Source organism: Microcaecilia unicolor, chromosome 2 (genome assembly GCF_901765095.1).
Source record: "Microcaecilia unicolor chromosome 2, aMicUni1.1, whole genome shotgun sequence".
Lineage (NCBI taxonomy): Eukaryota > Metazoa > Chordata > Amphibia > Gymnophiona > Siphonopidae > Microcaecilia > Microcaecilia unicolor.
The window spans coordinates 502,720,121-502,736,648 of NC_044032.1; the positions used below are offsets into that span (position 1 = coordinate 502,720,121).

The 16,528-nt window shown below is 42.0% G+C and overlaps 1 protein-coding gene across 3 annotated transcripts in view; it reads right to left on the reverse strand.

The window, feature by feature from the left end:
* Window positions 1-12,338: 12,338 nt before the first annotated feature.
* EVC (EvC ciliary complex subunit 1) overlaps window positions 12,339-16,528 on the reverse strand; it is a 150,630-nt gene continuing 146,440 nt past the window's right edge. For 2 of the 3 annotated variants that reach the window (XM_030191174.1, XM_030191176.1), the window contains exon 21: window positions 12,339-12,842. The gene's annotated coding sequence lies outside the window, so the exon portion shown is untranslated. Of the gene's footprint in view, window positions 12,843-14,301; window positions 14,342-16,528 lie in introns of all 3 variants that reach the window. The other variant, XR_003940708.1, reaches the window with a different exon arrangement.

Consider the following 16,528-nt stretch of genomic DNA (forward strand, 5'->3'; position numbering starts at 1 on the left):
ATGGATAAATCCTTCTTATCTGTTCCCTTCTCCACTACTGCCAACTCCAGACTTCGCGCCTTCTGTCTCGCTGCACCCTATGCCTGGAATAAACTTCCTGAGCCCCTACGTCTTGCCCCATCCTTGGCCACCTTTAAATCTAGACTGAAAGCCCACCTCTTTAACACTGCTTTTGACTCGTAACCACTCACCTCCACCTACCCTCCTCTCTTCCTTCCCGTTCACATTAATTGATTTGATTTGCCTACTTTATTTATTTTTTGTCTATTAGATTGTAAGCTCTTTGAGCAGGGACTGTCTTTCTTCTATGTTTGTGCAGCGCTGCGTATGCCTTGTAGCGCTATAGAAATGCTAAATAGTAGTAGTAGTAGAAGATAACTTTATTTTTAATTTAGGATAAAGTAATGTGGTAGCTGTATTAATAAAGGTTAATAGATACAAATAAAACACAAAATAGAAAATAAGGTGATACCTTTATATTGGACTAATTTAAAATACATTTTTGAGTAGCCTTTAAAGACTGACATTTCCTCAGGACAGGAGAAGATACCATAACAGCCATATACTGTCCTGTCTTGACCAGAGGCAGGAGGTTTTGGCTTCTGAAAGCCAATTGAAAAAGGTATTAGGTGAGTCCAATAAAAAGGTATCATCTTATTTTTCCATTTTCAAGTGCCTGAATTGAGCATTAGCAGGAGGGCCAGCACCAGCGGCTGATGTATGCTTTCAACTGCTGAACTACTCAAACATAACAGTAAGGGATTGACTGTAGGATTGAAGGAGTATACGATTATTCGAATGAAGATTGGTTTGGAGTGTGGTATGAAAGCTGAGGTTTTTTTCTTGGCTGTGATTTGAATGTGGTCCTTTCCTTGATTTTTTTTGGCATTCCTTTGTGTCTTTCTTTTTTTTTTTTTTTTAGATTGTGAACCACTCTGGCCTATTTTGAAGAATGGTATATCAAAGATTGTAAACTATTAAACTATCATGAAGTAGACCTCTTCAGCTAGCAGGGCTTGGGCATCTTCACCAGCACTTCAACCAGTGCCACAATTTTGGAGTAGGCTTAAGTTCAAAGTGGGGGGGGGGGGGGGGGGGGGGGAGAAGATGCCCCTCTTGTGGTTATGCCCCTGAGGTGAATAGATGCTGGATAGGGGGTGTAATGGTATGAACTGAAATACTCCCTCTTAACCATCCATGCTGTCACTGGAATGACATATTTTCTGGAATGGCTATGGGATTGAGGTGTGCCAGGGGGTGGAGCCATGGAGTAGCCCGGGCCAAGGCAGAGTGGGGTGGGGCTGAGGGCAAGTACTAAAATCTCTCTGTTAAGCCTCCTGATATTTGTGGGTTTAGCACCAATCTGGGCAAAAATTAGATAATCTGTAGTTTTTCCTGTTTAATTGTATTTCTAAGTACTTTCAATAGTTTATTTGCTTCCCCTCTCTCATCTTTTCTCTACCCATAGCTCTGAATCACCTGATCTCTTGTAGGCTGGATTGTTAAGGCAAAGAGGTGGGACAAGGTTTTTGAAAAAGTGTGGCAGAGGCCTTACCTGTGGTCTTTGGAGATCTGGCCTTGGAGCCTGACTATTCCAGAGCTCAGCAATATTTCTTATATCTAGTGGCTACTTCTAACCCTTGTGACTTTCTGTTGTATTTTAATACAACTTTGGAGATAGATTTCACAGCTAACACATTGGTTATCCTTGGGTGAAAGTGGTAGAGATTTAGGATTTAAATAATGTTTTTGTCAGTTAAAGCCTGCTGAATTATAGTGAACAGTGGTCATGACACAGGGCAATTATCCCTGACGCAGCTTTAGTGAAACAGGGATTCCCTGTCAGGTATTGGGGACTCATTGGCAGCAGATATGACAACATGCAGTTTGAAGACAGAATGAGATAAATTGATTGGAATAGTCACCTCTTTGGGATTACAGTGACTGTGATTTGTTTTTTCTAACCTGTGGATGCACATGTGATTTTTACTCTGTTTGGGAATTAAATAGATCAACGTACACTATAGTAAGTGGAGTTTTTTTCTGATCTGTGATGGTGTGCTGTGCTCAACACGTTAAACCTTTGGTGGCTTGAGTGGTAATGCCGAGATCTTTTTTCTCCACTTTTTTGGAGTGTGCAGGTTAAGTGGTTCCGGTTTCAGAGTTAATCCATGCGTTGGATATATAGTTTTTTTGTGTGCAGATTTTCGGATTCAGATTTGGGTGCCATTTATAGAATAGTGTCTGGTGCTGGGATCAGTGCCCAATTTTGGGCATGAGGATTTACACCAACTAAAACCTGTTGTAAATTCTCATGCCTAAATTAGGCATAGATCTCCTTTAATCAGTAAAACTGTGTGCAAATATCTGGAACACCCCTGATTCACCTATGCCCCTCCCATGGCCACACCCCCTTTTCAAATTCACATGTGAAATTTACACATAGATCCCAGTGCCCAAAGATGTGTGCACAGATTTTAATTAATGCCAATTAGTGCTAAGTGATTATTAGATCCTAATTATCAGCACTAATTTGCTCATTTATCAATTAAATTGGGTGTGCACCCAAATTGGCACACGTAATTTTGAGTGCCATATATAGAATTAGGGTGCAAGTGCAGATGTTGGAGAGTGTTCTATTTCCACACTGTGAGGGCTAAAGACTTGGGGGTCCTTTTACTAAGGTGCACTGAAAAATGGGCTGTGGTAGTGTAGGTGCATGTTATGGATGTGCGCAGATCCATTTTCAGAACACCTGTAAAAAAGGCCTTTTTAAAATGTTTGCAGAAAATGGATGTGTGGCAAAATAAAAATTGGAACATGTCCATTTTGGGTCTGAGACCTTACCACCAGCCATTGACTTAGTGGTAAGGTCTCTCGCGTCAACTGTGCGGTAACCGCCTACGCATGTCAAGTCAGAGTTACCACCTGATTTTTGCCACGCACCAGAAAATAAAATATATTTTCTGGCGCACTTAGTGGACACGCATCAAAAATGAAATTACCGCACAAGCCATGCAGTAGCCGGGCGGTAACTCCGAATTGACATGCGTTGGGTATGCGTAGACACCTACACGGCTTAGTAAAAGGGCCCCTTGATGTCTGGATGAAGAAGATGGAGATCCTTTTGAGTAATCAGTACTGAGAACTGACCAATCTTGCAAGGAGGTAGAACTGCGTGGCTCCTAAGGAAAGAGAACCAGTTTTATCATGAGAATCATTGCACAATGGTTTTGCTGAAACTTCTGCAGTACTTTTAGTATGAGTGGATTTGAAGGGTAAACATAATGAAATGACCAAGTCTATGGAATCATCAGTGCATCTGCTGCAAGATGCAGGGGAGTAGCAGAGAAGAAGATGTGTGTTCTCTTCACTGGCAAAGAGATTGATCTGAGGCATTCCCAATCTTGAAAGAGGGTCATCAGAATATCTAAACTGAGGGACCATCTGTGAGGTCGAAGCACTCTACTGAGCATGAAGGCTGATTCTGCCACAACGGTATGTAACTGATTTGCACCTAAATTGAGATGGCTACAGCAAACTCTCAGATTGTGGATGTTTCTGAGCAGAGATGAAGAGAGCCTGACCTATGGAACTTTGGAAGGCTAAGTGCTTTGAAAATCTGCCTCTATGTCTCCTTGCTTGTTCAGCATAAAGTATTGCTACTTGATTGTCCATTTGAATCAGTACAGAGGATCTGTGAAGAAAGTAAAGCAATTCTCGAAGGGCATAGAAGATTACCAGAGTTCTAAATGGTTGCTGTAAAGCATTAAAGTAACAGAGAGAGGGAACCAAGTACAGAAAAAGTCCCAGCCAAAAAAAGCACAAAGGGCCTTTAAAAACGAAAGGGAACAATGTTCTTTCATCAAAAAAACCTTTTAATAGTGAACTTTGATTGAAGGAAGACACGACACGGGCCGTGTTTCGTCAGGGGTCACACCAATGACAAAGGAGGCTTCCACAGACTAATTTCAAAAGAATGATGATTTCCAAAATTGTGTGTGATGTGTTCATAAGTACATAAGTACATAAGTAGTGCCATACTGGGAAAGACCAAAGGTCCATCTAGCCCAGCATCCTGTCACCGACAGTGGCCAATCCAGGTCAAGGGCACCTGGCACGCTCCCCAAACGTAAAAACATTCCAGACAAGTTATACCTAAAAATGAGGAATTTTTCCAGTCCATTTAATAGCGGTCTATGGACTTGTCCTTTAGGAATCTATCTAACCCCTTTTTAAACTCCGTCAAGCTAACCGCCCGTACCACGTTCTCCGGCAATGAATTCCAGAGTCTAATTACACGTTGGGTGAAGAAAAATTTTCTCCGATTCGTTTTAAATTTACCACACTGTAGCTTCAACTCATGCCCTCTAGTCCTAGTATTTTTGGATAGCGTGAACAGTCGCTTCACATCCACCCGATCCATTCCACTCATTATTTTATACACTTCTATCATATCTCCCCTCAGCCGTCTCTTCTCCAAGCTGAAAAGCCCTAGCCTTCTCAGCCTCTCTTCATAGGAAAGTCGTCCCATCCCCACTATCATTTTCGTCGCCCTTCGCTGTACCTTTTCCAATTCTACTATATCTTTTTTGAGATACGGAGACCAGTACTGAACACAATACTCCAGGTGCGGTCGCACCATGGAGCGATACAACGGCATTATAACATCCGCACACCTGGACTCCATACCCTTCCTAATAACACCCAACATTCTATTCGCTTTCCTAGCCGCAGCAGCACACTGAGCAGAAGGTTTCAGCGTATCATCGACGACGACACCCAGATCCCTTTCTTGATCCGTAACTCCTAACGCGGAACCTTGCAAGACGTAGCTATAATTCGGGTTCCTCTTACCCACATGCATCACTTTGCACTTGTCAACATTGAACTTCATCTGCCACTTGCACGCCCATTCTCCCAGTCTCGCAAGGTCCTCCTGTAATCGTTCACATTCCTCCTGCGACTTGACGACCCTGAATAATTTTGTGTCATCGGCGAATTTAATTACCTCACTAGTTATTCCCATCTCTAGGTCATTTATAAATACATTAAAAAGCAACGGACCCAGCACAGACCCCTGCGGGACCCCACTAACTACCCTCCTCCACTGAGAATACTGGCCACGCAATCCTACTCTCTGCTTCCTATCTTTCAACCAGTTCTTAATCCATAATAATACCCTACCTCCGATTCCATGACTCTGCAATTTCTTCAGGAGTCTTTCGTGCGGCACTTTGTCAAACGCCTTCTGAAAATCCAGATATACAATATCAACCGGCTCCCCATTGTCCACATGTTTGCTTACCCCCTCAAAAAAATGCATTAGATTGGTGAGGCAAGACTTCCCTTCACTAAATCCGTGCTGACTTTGTCTCATCAGTCCATGTTTTTGTATATGCTCTGCAATTTTATTCTTAATAATAGCCTCCACCATCTTGCCCGGCACCGACGTCAGACTCACCGGTCTATAATTTCCCGGATCTCCTCTGGAACCTTTCTTAAAAATCGGAGTAACATTGGCTACCCTCCAGTCTTCCGGTATTACACTCGATTTTAGGGACAGATTGCATATTTCTAACAGTAGCTCCGCAAGTTCATTTTTTAGTTCTATTAATACTCTGGGATGAATACCATCAGGTCCCGGTGATTTACTACTCTTCAGCTTGCTGAACTGACCCATTACATCCTCCAAGGTTACAGAGAATTTGTTTAGTTTCTCCGACTCCCCCGCTTCAAATATTCTTTCCGGCACCGGTGTCCCCCCCAAATCCTCCTCGGTGAAGACCGAAGCAAAGAATTCATTTAATTTCTCCGCTACGGCTTTGTCCTCCTTGATCGCCCCTTTAACACCATTTTCATCCAGCGGCCCAACCGACTCTTTGGCCGGTTTCCTGCTTTTAATGTATCTAAAAAAGTTTTTACTATGTATTTTTGCTTCCAACGCTAATTTCTTCTCAAAGTCCTTTTTTGCCCTCCTTATCTCCGCTTTGCATTTGGCTTGGCATTCCTTATGATCTATCCTGTTACTTTCAGTTGGTTCTCTTCTCCACTTTCTGAAGGATTGTTTTTTGGCTCTAATGATTTCCTTTATCTTACTGTTTAGCCACGCCGGCTGACGTTTAGTCTTTTTTCCCTTTTTTCTAATACGTGGAATATATTTGTCCTGAACCTCCAGGATGGTGTTTTTAAACAGCATCCACGCCTGATGCAAGTTTTTTACTCTGCGAGCTGCTCCTTTCAGTCTTTTTTTCACCATTTTTCTCATTTTGTCGTAATCACCTTTTCTATAGTTAAACGCTAGCGTACTTGATTTCCTAGTTTCACTTCCTTCAATGCCAATATCAAAACCGATCATATTATGATCACTGTTATCAAGCGGCCCTCGTATCGTTACCCCCCTGCACTAGATCATGAGCACCACTAAGGACTAAGTCTAGTATTTTTCCTTCTCTTGTCGGCTCCTGAACTAGCTGTTCCATGAAGCTGTCCTTGATTTCATCAAGAAATCTTATGTCCCTTGCGTGTACAGATGTTACATTAACCCAGTCTATATGCGGGTAATTGAAATCCCCCATTATTATTGTGTTGCCCAGTTTGTTTGCGTCCCTGATTTCCTTTAACATTTCCGCATCCGTCTGTTCGTCCTGGCCAGGCGGACGGTAGTACACTCCTATCACTATCCTTTTCCCCTTTGCACATGGAATTTCAATCCACAGTGATTCCAAGAAGTGTTTTGCTTCCTGCAGAATTTTCAATCTATTTGATTCAAGGCTCTCGTTAATATACAATGCTACCCCTCCACCAATCCGATTCACCCTATCACTACGATATAATTTGTACCCCGGTATGACAGTGTCCCACTGGTTATCCTCCTTCCACCAGGTCTCAGAGATGCCTATTATATCTAATTTTTCATTTAGTGCAATATATTCTAACTCCCCCATCTTATTTCTTAGGCTCCTGGCATTCGCATATAGACATTTCAAACTATGTTTGTTGTTCCTAAGTACATCATGCTTAGTACTTGACAGTATTAATTGGCAATCTTTTGTCTGATTTTTATTGTTATTTAAAGATACCCGATCTACTACAATCTCTTTTGCAACCTCACTATCAGGATACTCTATCTTCCCTGTTATGGTGATATCTTTGAAAGATACCTTATCCCGAACCATGCTCTTTTGAGCGACTGTCGGCCTTCCCCCCATTTCTAGTTTAAAAGCTGCTCTATCTCCTTCTTAAACGCCGATGCCAGCAGCCTGGTCCCACTCTGGTTAAGATGGAGCCCATCCTTTCGGAATAGGCTCCCCCTTCCCCAGAATGTTGCCCAGTTCCTAACAAATCTAAAGCCCTCCTCCCTGCACCATCGTCTCATCCACGCATTGAGACTCTGGAGCTCTGCCTGTCTCTTGGGCCCTGCGCGTGGCACAGGTAGCATTTCAGAAAATGCTACCCTGGAGGATCTGGATTTCAGCTTTCTACCTAAGAGCCTAAATTTTGCTTCCAGAACCTCTCTCCCACATTTTCCTATGTCATTGGTACCCACATGTACCAAGACAGCGGACTCCTCCCCAGCACTATCTAGAATCCTATCTAGGTGACACGTGAGGTCCGCCACCTTCGCACCAGGCAGGCAAGTCACCAGGCGATCCTCACGTCCACCAGCCACCCAGCTATCTATATGCCTAATGATCGAATCACCAAGTACAACAGCTGTCCTAACCTTTCCCTCCCGGGCAACATTTGGAGATATATCCTCGGTGCGAAAGGATAATACATCCCCTGGTGGGCAGGTCCTGGCTACAGGAGTACTTCCTACTTCACCAGGGTGATGCTCTCCTTCTAGGAGACCTCCCTCCTCCAAGGTAGCACAGGGGCTACCTGACTGGAGGTGGGACTTCTCTACAACATTCCTCCAAATAAAATGCAGAGCTCACACACATCAACAAGTCTCAATGACTAGGTGGCAGCACCAGTAATTAACAAGCAAAGCCAGCGCTGGGCTGACTTCTACGGTCTGTGCCCTGATCATGGCTGGACAGATTCAAGATCAAGTAGGCATACGTAGTATCACATCATACCTAGGTTACAATCAGGCTCATTTTCAAAACAACCAAAAAGTGACATAAGGCTGCATTTGGACGTTTTTTCTCACAAAAACGTCCACATCAGTATTTTAGAAACCTCTTTTCAGACGTTTTTCTCTGAAGTCAGTCAGAAGTACATCCAAATCTCAAGGGGCATGTTCAAGGCAGGACTTGGGCGTTCCTAAGACTTAGATGTTTTTCAGCCATAATAGAACAAAACAAAAACACTAGACCTGTTTTTATAAAGAATAGCTGCAGTGGGAATGGAACCCACTTCCCCAGGATCAAAGTCTGCTGCACTAACCAGTAGGCTACTCCTCTACTCCACACAAGAGGTTCACCAAATGACCACTGGAGGGAATCGGGGATTATCTTCCCTTATTCCCCCAGTGGTCACTATCTTCCTCCCACCCCCCCAAAAATGTGATTAAAAATATTACTTGCCAGCGTCTGATGTTATAAACAGGTCCATTAGAAAAGCATGGAGGTCCCTGGAGTAGTCTAGTAGTGGTGCAGTACACTGCAGACAAGTGGACCTAGGCTTCTATCTTCCCCTACTTGTTACACTTGTGGAGGAAACTGTGAGCTTTCCAAAACCCACCGGAAACCCACCGTACCCACATATTGGTGCTCCCTTCACCTGTAAGGGCTATGGCAGTGGTGTACAGTTGGGTGTAGTGGGTTTTGGGGGGCTCAGCAGACAAGGTAAGGAAGCAATGGTGAGATGTGTACCTGGGAGCATTTTATAAAGTCCACTGCAGTGCCCCTAAGGATGCCCTATTGCTTTCCTAGGATGTCGCTTTTCCACTATTCTACCTGATGCCAAGCTTTCTACATTTTTTTATAACATCTGAGCCTTGTGTCTATTGTTTATCAGTAGATTTGGGCTTTGAATTCAGAATAGATGAAAAGGAGGTCTCATTAAATATATCTAAATACCAGAGTGCTATTTTTCCATACTTCATAGCAAGAGTGTACATCCCCTAATTACCTGTCCCAATGCAACTGAAGCTTTTACCTCCTCAGTGTATGTAAATGGTTTCGTCCCTGAGTGGATTCTCTGATGCCATGTGAGGCTTTCTTTCCAACCAAAGCTTTTACTACACTCAGGACATGTAAATGGTTTCATTCCTGTGTGTATTCTCTGGTGCATTGTGAGGTTTACCTTCTGCCCAAAGCTTTTACCAGACTCTATACATGCAAATGGTTTCTCTCCCATGTCGGCTTTCTGATGCACTTTGAGATTTACATTATAACCAAAGCCTTTACCACACTTAGAACATGTGAATGGTTTCACTCTATTGGGGATTTTCTTGAGTATTTTGTACATTTTGCATTTGGATGTTTTTTGTTTGAAAATGGACCAAAAAAATAAACCATCCAAATCACAAAACGTTTTTCCAAACAGCATTTTCAAAAGGAAAAGATAGACGTCTTTTTTTTGTAGAAAATGACCTTTCCTTTTCTGATTTTGGACGTTTTACAAAAAATGTCCAAATTTAGACTTAGACATCATATCAAAAAATGCCTCTTGTGCATTTGACTTGCCCAAAGTCACAAGGAGCTGCAGTGGAAATTGAACCCATGTTGCCAGGGTCAAAGCCCGCTGCACTAACCATTATGTCACTGCTCCTCTATTTTGGAAGATTGCATTTAGACATTTTTTGTTTGAAAATGGACCAAAAAATAAAACGTCCATATCACAAAACTTTCAAAATAGTTTAAAAAAAAAAAAAAAAAAAAGAAAGACGTTTTTCTTTTTTGAAAATGACCTTCTTTCCTGTTTTGGATTTGGACGTTTTGTGTAAAACGTCCAAATTCAGACTTAGACGTCATATCGAAAATGCCCCTCCACGTTACTTATGTATATTACTATGCTACGTAGTAAGGTAGAATATATTACTGAAACCACTTTATTTCAGAAGTAGCAAAAGGAATAACATTTTGTGTATCTATGATACATTTTTAACATAAATTTGCACATTTTTACAAAGTCCATTTTAAAAACTGTACATTTAAAATCTTTATTTAGCTCACAACTTTTCATTACGAATTCATTCAGGTACAGTGGGTATTTCCTTGCCCCCAGAGGGCTTACATTCTAAAAACTATGGGGTAAATATTCAGCTGGTAGCGGTCAGCATGTTTTTGGCCACTGCTAGTGTTATGCCCAGACATTCAATGCCAGGCCATGTCCAGGCACCAGCACTGAATATCCAGGTTTATGTGACTTGCTCTCTCTTATGCATTTAGTGCAATATTCTGCACTTAACCGCCTATGTGAAATCAGATAAAGACTGTGTTCTATGCCGTCCAATTTGTAAATAGTCAGTTTACAGTTTAGCAGTTAGTTTACAGCTGATAGTCCTGCACAAGCGATGTAACCAGCCTGGAGCCACTTCAGGCCAATTAGATCATTTTGCATTACCGACCCTTATATTTACTAATGTGTATTAATATTAATACCTGTGAATACACACTAACATGTGTGAATATGGTTTAGCATATGTATTTAATGCAAGCCCCATTCCTGTGAATACATTTATATACTAAGGTTCCTAGGCCCAGATGCATTAAACTCTCAGCAATTACCTCCTACCTTACCGATCCCCGTTGCCGCTCTCCGATTTTTAAAAAGCCGGGCATGCACGAAGGAAATCGCATGCAAATGAGCTTGCATGCAATTTCCTCCACAGAGGCAGAAACCAGTCGGTCAGCTGAGCATGCGCAGAGCAGCCAATTGCTAAGTGTGGCTGCACTATGCATGTCGCAGACAAGCTGTGTGTGTGAAAGTCTTTTTTGTTTTGTTTTCTGCTCTTTCTCCCAGTGCCCCAGTGCTGGTCTGGTCTATCCTGGATCCCTTGTCTTCTCCTTGCTCCTCCGGGCAGGGAGCCTCCCAGCACCCCCGATCGTAGGTGCACGTCTGCCAGGCCAGCTCTCGCTGCAGCCTCCGCAGGTTCCCCTTGCATCACCATTTCTATGTCCTGCACGGGTCCCACATGCTGCTTCCTGCTGAGCACCTGAGCCCACACCCTGGGCCCGGGAGATTGGGATATCTCCTGTTCCCTATCTCTTCTCTCTGCACCGGCTGCCCCAACACCGCAGAAAACTTTTTATTTTTAGGAGCTGGCGCTTCCGCTTTCGAGTCTGATCATTTTTCTTTCTGCTTTTGGATCATTGGGCCACCCCCTCCAGAAATACCAGCAGAGAAAGGGAGGGCCAGGTGGGACTTTGTGCTAGGCTGGAAGCACTGAGGGCAGGCAGTTCAACAAGGGTCCGGATCGTCAAAGCTCTGACGGGCTGGATTCTTCCCTCCACCCCTTCCCTCTACTGTTTCAGCTGTTATTCTAGGGAGTACCAGTAGGTCCTGACCACCCGTTAAATTTTCCATGGTAAAGGTAGGAGCTGCTTCTGTGCATCACTGGGAAAATGGCTGTGCATCGCTTTGCATGTACATTTGTAATTAGCTCATTATAATAGCTTTGCATATAATTTTCGTTAGCTGCTACCGTGACAGGAAAAGAGCTCAGAGAAACCTTTTGTGTATGTCTCACTTTACTCCTTGCTCGCTAAACTGGCTAGAACCAGTGTAAAAACCACGTTGCTGGATCGTTAGGTTTTGTGCATCTGGGTCCTATTTGCTAAACCTTATTAAGGTTTTGTTGTTAGCAGGTTAACCTGCAGTAGATGCAAAGCCTCCATGGTAACTGCTGGGGGCATTCCCAGTACTGTGCCACTAATTCATGGTCACAGTCATTACCATGTGTTGCAGGTGCAGCTGCTAATGCAGAATTGCAGTTCGCAACATCTTTGTGTTTACTGTAAGCTGCATTCTTTATTCTTCAATAGGAAATTTCATGGCAACTAACACATGCCCATTGTTAACACAGGACATTAACTTGAGGAAGTGCAGATGTCCATGTCTAGATAATTCAAATACTTGCACAGACTAGTGTATTTCATAACCTACATGTGTACTTGCAAAGTGCAAATGCAGAGTGGTGGATACTTGGAATGCCCTCCTTCGGGAGGTGGTGGAGATGAAAACGGTAACGGAATTCAAACATGCGTGGGATAAACATAAAGGAATCCTGTTCAGAAGGAATGGATCCTCAGAAGCTTAGCCGAGATTGGGTGGCAGAGCCGGTGATGGGAGGCGGGGCTAGTGCTGGGCAGACTTCTACGGTCTGTGCTCTGAAAATGGCAGATACAAATCAAGGTAAGTTATACACAAAAAGTGTTTATCTTGTTGGGCAGACTGGATGGACCATGCAGGTATTTTTCTGCCATCATCTACTATGTTACTATGTAAAGTCCACATATGCTCCAATCAAACTCCACCTCTGTACATGCCTACTGGCAAAGTACACGCCATCATGTTATCACGTACATTTTTACAACAGTTGATATTTTATAAAAGGCCATTACCTCCTTGTTGTCAAGTTGTAGATTAGATATCTGGTTTATACAACCAAATCATTTTGGGCATGTTTACATATCTTTTGATGTAATACTGTTTGACCTAGAAGTGTTAGTTGTACTTTCAGTGACCTCATACCAGTGCTACTCAGTCACTCACTGTTGCACATTTTCAAAATAAATTCCTTTCTTTCAGTTTGGATTTGTCTTCAGGGTTTATAACCTTATTGACCAGGTGATTTGCGGTGTATTTAATTCTACCTTGTTCCATCAAGACTGTCACCAGCTTCTTTTGCAATTCTAGTATCCTTTTCACAAGAATTCTGCTTAATCCTAAGAGAGAAAATCAGAATGAAATTCATTACAACTTGATGCTTTCTTCAAAAAGACTGTTTGCATAGGAAGCTATTCCTAGTGCTCCTATTTATAAGATCATCATAAATTATGGCAAAATGCAATACAAGGACCAAATGATGACCACACACCCCTCCTTTGTCTTGATTGAAGCCACTAATCAATTCTTTTCAAATATTTCTGAATACTACTATTGATAAAAAGAACAAAGCTCTCAAAAGCCCATTACAAATGTATTAAGTTAGTTCAGTGAAAAATATCGCTTACAGTTGATTGATCTATACTTCACAGAGCAAAAATGATTAACATGGCAACCATACTATACATAATGGGGGGGATTCTACTCTGTACGGTAAACATTTTTGCCAATGCATATTCTATATATGTGCAGTATATAGAATACACATAAGTGGACCTCACTGTGCCTAAAACTAAACACAGCCATTTTCACTAATGAAAACATCGTGTAAATGCTGGCACGCATTGGGATATATTCTATAACGACGAATCTAAATTTTGGAACACCCACGAAACACCCATTTCCTCACCTACAACCATGCCCCTTTCTGCCTGTGTATATTAAAATTTAGGCACAGTGCATTACAGAATACGCTTAGGGATTTGTGTGTGTAAATTCTAATTATTACCAATTAGTGCTTATTATTGTTTGCTAAGTGCTGTTAACAGTGCTGATTAGCTTATCAAACCAATTAAGCTAAGTACGTTGTTATAGAATTCACATGGATTTCTGCGCAGATATCTGGTCACGCTGTATAGAATCTGGGAGAATGGAACGTTATCTGATCTTCGTTCAGTTACTATCAATGAGGCATTTACCCTCAGTTAGACCCTGTATAATTTATTTCCACATGCCTTTTATTGAGGTTTGTTGGGGGTTTTCTATTTTGCCCTAGTTTAGGAAGTAGATTTCGTTCATAGCCAGAAAACATACTGAAGGAGAAGAGTTACTGTTCCTACCCTCCCTGATCCCAGCTGCTTCCCCCAGCCTGGGTTTCCTCTATCAGTCACTGCAAGGCTGCCAGCAACACGTTTCCTATTCCTCCCCATGGTTCAGCACAACCCTAATGCCAGCTCTGAGCTGGCGCAAGGTTTGCCATGGGAGAAGCACCCTTGTTTTGCACGCTGCCTGCTGAGCACTGAGCAGGAATAAAGAATGACCTCTTTAGCAAGCATTTGCACTCTTGCTGCAATCAGAGCTGTCGAGCTCGTTGTTTCACACACTTGTCGGCTCTGAGCACTTGGCGCTAGAAAATGTGGGTGCTAGTCCAGTGCTAATGGCTTTTAGTGCCCACATTTGCTTCTGAGCATCGGGGCCTAAGAGATTGAAAGAACACAGAATAACTGTATCCTTTAAACTAAAGATTTCTTTCTTTAGGTTGTCCTCTTTTCAATTCAATTCAAAGCAATACCTGTATACCTCTAATATCTCCTTTCCAGGGTTCAGTGCAGTTTACATTCTAGGTGAGACAAAAGCAGATAGTGCTACTGTGAGGTATGAGAAAGTTAGATATCACTGATGTCACATATGAGACAAAAAAATTATAAGAAAGGATAGTGGGTGGTACTAGGAGGTAAAAGTCATAATGGATTATTATGAAGCAGTCTTTGGGAAGAGAAAGGTTTTTAGCCTCTTCCTGAAGCAAAGGTAGCTGTTTTCTGTTCTGATGACAATAGGTAGAGTGTTCCATATTTTAAATCTTCTGATACTGAGTTGTCCTCTTTTAGAGAAGAGCAAGGTTTGAAACGATATAGAAAATGTCAACATTTCCCATATCATTTCATGTTGGTTTCTCCCCCCCCCCCCCCAACCTGAAATGTCTATTTTTTTCATGTGTTAATAGTGTGAAGTCTTCCAAAAGAGTGTGCAATTTTTACCATTTGCAAGACAGCACACGCTTTTCTGATAGTGTATGTGTGCATGAACAATTGGGAAGTGTATGTATTCTTTTAGAAACTGTGTGCCCTCTTCATAAATAATGTGAACTCATTCAGAAGAATATACTCTCTTTCTGAAAAAGCCTGCACTCTTAAAGATATTGCTCTCGTAACAAAAACATCCAAACAAAATCAAAATTCCTGTAAAAGACACAGGAAACAATATGAAATGAAAATTGTGTGAATGCACACCCTTATTTAACTTGAAACATCTGAGTCTCTAACAGCTGTTAGAGACTCAGATGTTTCAAGTTAAATAAGGGTGTGCCTACTAACGTGCTACTATGTGCTAATTCCATGAATACATGTTATTTGTATCTAGGTCCCATGACATAAAATGGCAGCTGTGTTAAACACAACACATTAAAATTGGTGGCATATATTAGAAACTAACTCTAAGGGGTTCTTTTACTAAGCTACCTTAAGCACTAATGTGTGCTTATTGCAACTTAAAAAAAAACTAGCGTAGGGTGTGCTCATGCATTCCGCAGTAATTTTCAGATCAGCACATGCTATTAAACAGAATTTCTTTTTTTAGTGCTGGGAGCGTGTCTGGGGGGTGGGGGTGGAGAGTAGGAGTCTTCTTCGCTAATTGGTTAACGCAGCTACATCACCATGCACTAACCAATTAGCACGTGGTTAGCGTATGTGGCGACAAGGGCTTATGCGCTAATGGCCACGTGCTAATGGGGAAGTTAGTGCATGGCCATTAATAGGAAAAATGGAAATGAGGCCATTTTACCACCATGCTAAAAGTGGCCTCGGTGTGCAGGAAAGACCTGCACTGAGGATAACGCAGGCCACTTTTTAGTGCTGCTTAGTACAAGGGACCCTAAGTTTGTCATAACTGTAAACTTTTTCTGCTCAGTTTCTCCTATGCTGTGGGAATACCTGTTGCTGCTTCTGTGCTTGTTAAGCTACAATCATTGTACCTTACCAAGTCACAGGAACATATTTATTTGTCAAGGGGACAGCATGATTTCCATGGCATAGGAGTGTCTTCTGCATCTGCTGGCCAGAATAATGAACTGCTAGAACTCTTCAGCTCAGTCCTATTTTCTCACTACCCTATAGACTACTACAGAGCATGAGGGACCGAGGGGCAAAGAGAAGATTCCATATGCGTGCATAGAGACATAAGTAGACTTCTCTATCCACATTGATAAGTGTATGTTTTTAATTTATTATTTATTTATTGGGATTTATTTACTGCCTTTTGAAGGAATTCACTCAAGGCAGTGTATAGTAAGAATAAATCAAACATAAGCAATAGACAATTACAGCAGTAAAAATATTCAAATAACAATACAAAGTATGGCACAGTATATTACTTACAATGTCAACACAATACATAATAAAACATTTTAATAGACAGCATAGGGTATAAGCAAAGATGGAACGTATAGATAGGTAAGAAAGTAAGTAAGAGGAGCTAAGGAGACTAATTTAAAGAGAGTTGCATATGAGGACAGAGAGGTGATTAAATATTATCTCAGCTAGTGAAGGAGTGGATAAACATGTTCTGCCACAGTATGTGCAGCCTGGGTCACTCCTTTTGTGTGTGTGTGTGTGTGCGCGCATGAGTGTGTGAGAGAGAGAGAGACTAACAGATTAGTTACTTCTTTCATTAAAAGCCTGGTTGAAGAGCAAAACTTTCTCTTGCTTCCTGAAGAAGAAATAGTCTGGCGTTAAGTGGAGCCTTTTAGGCA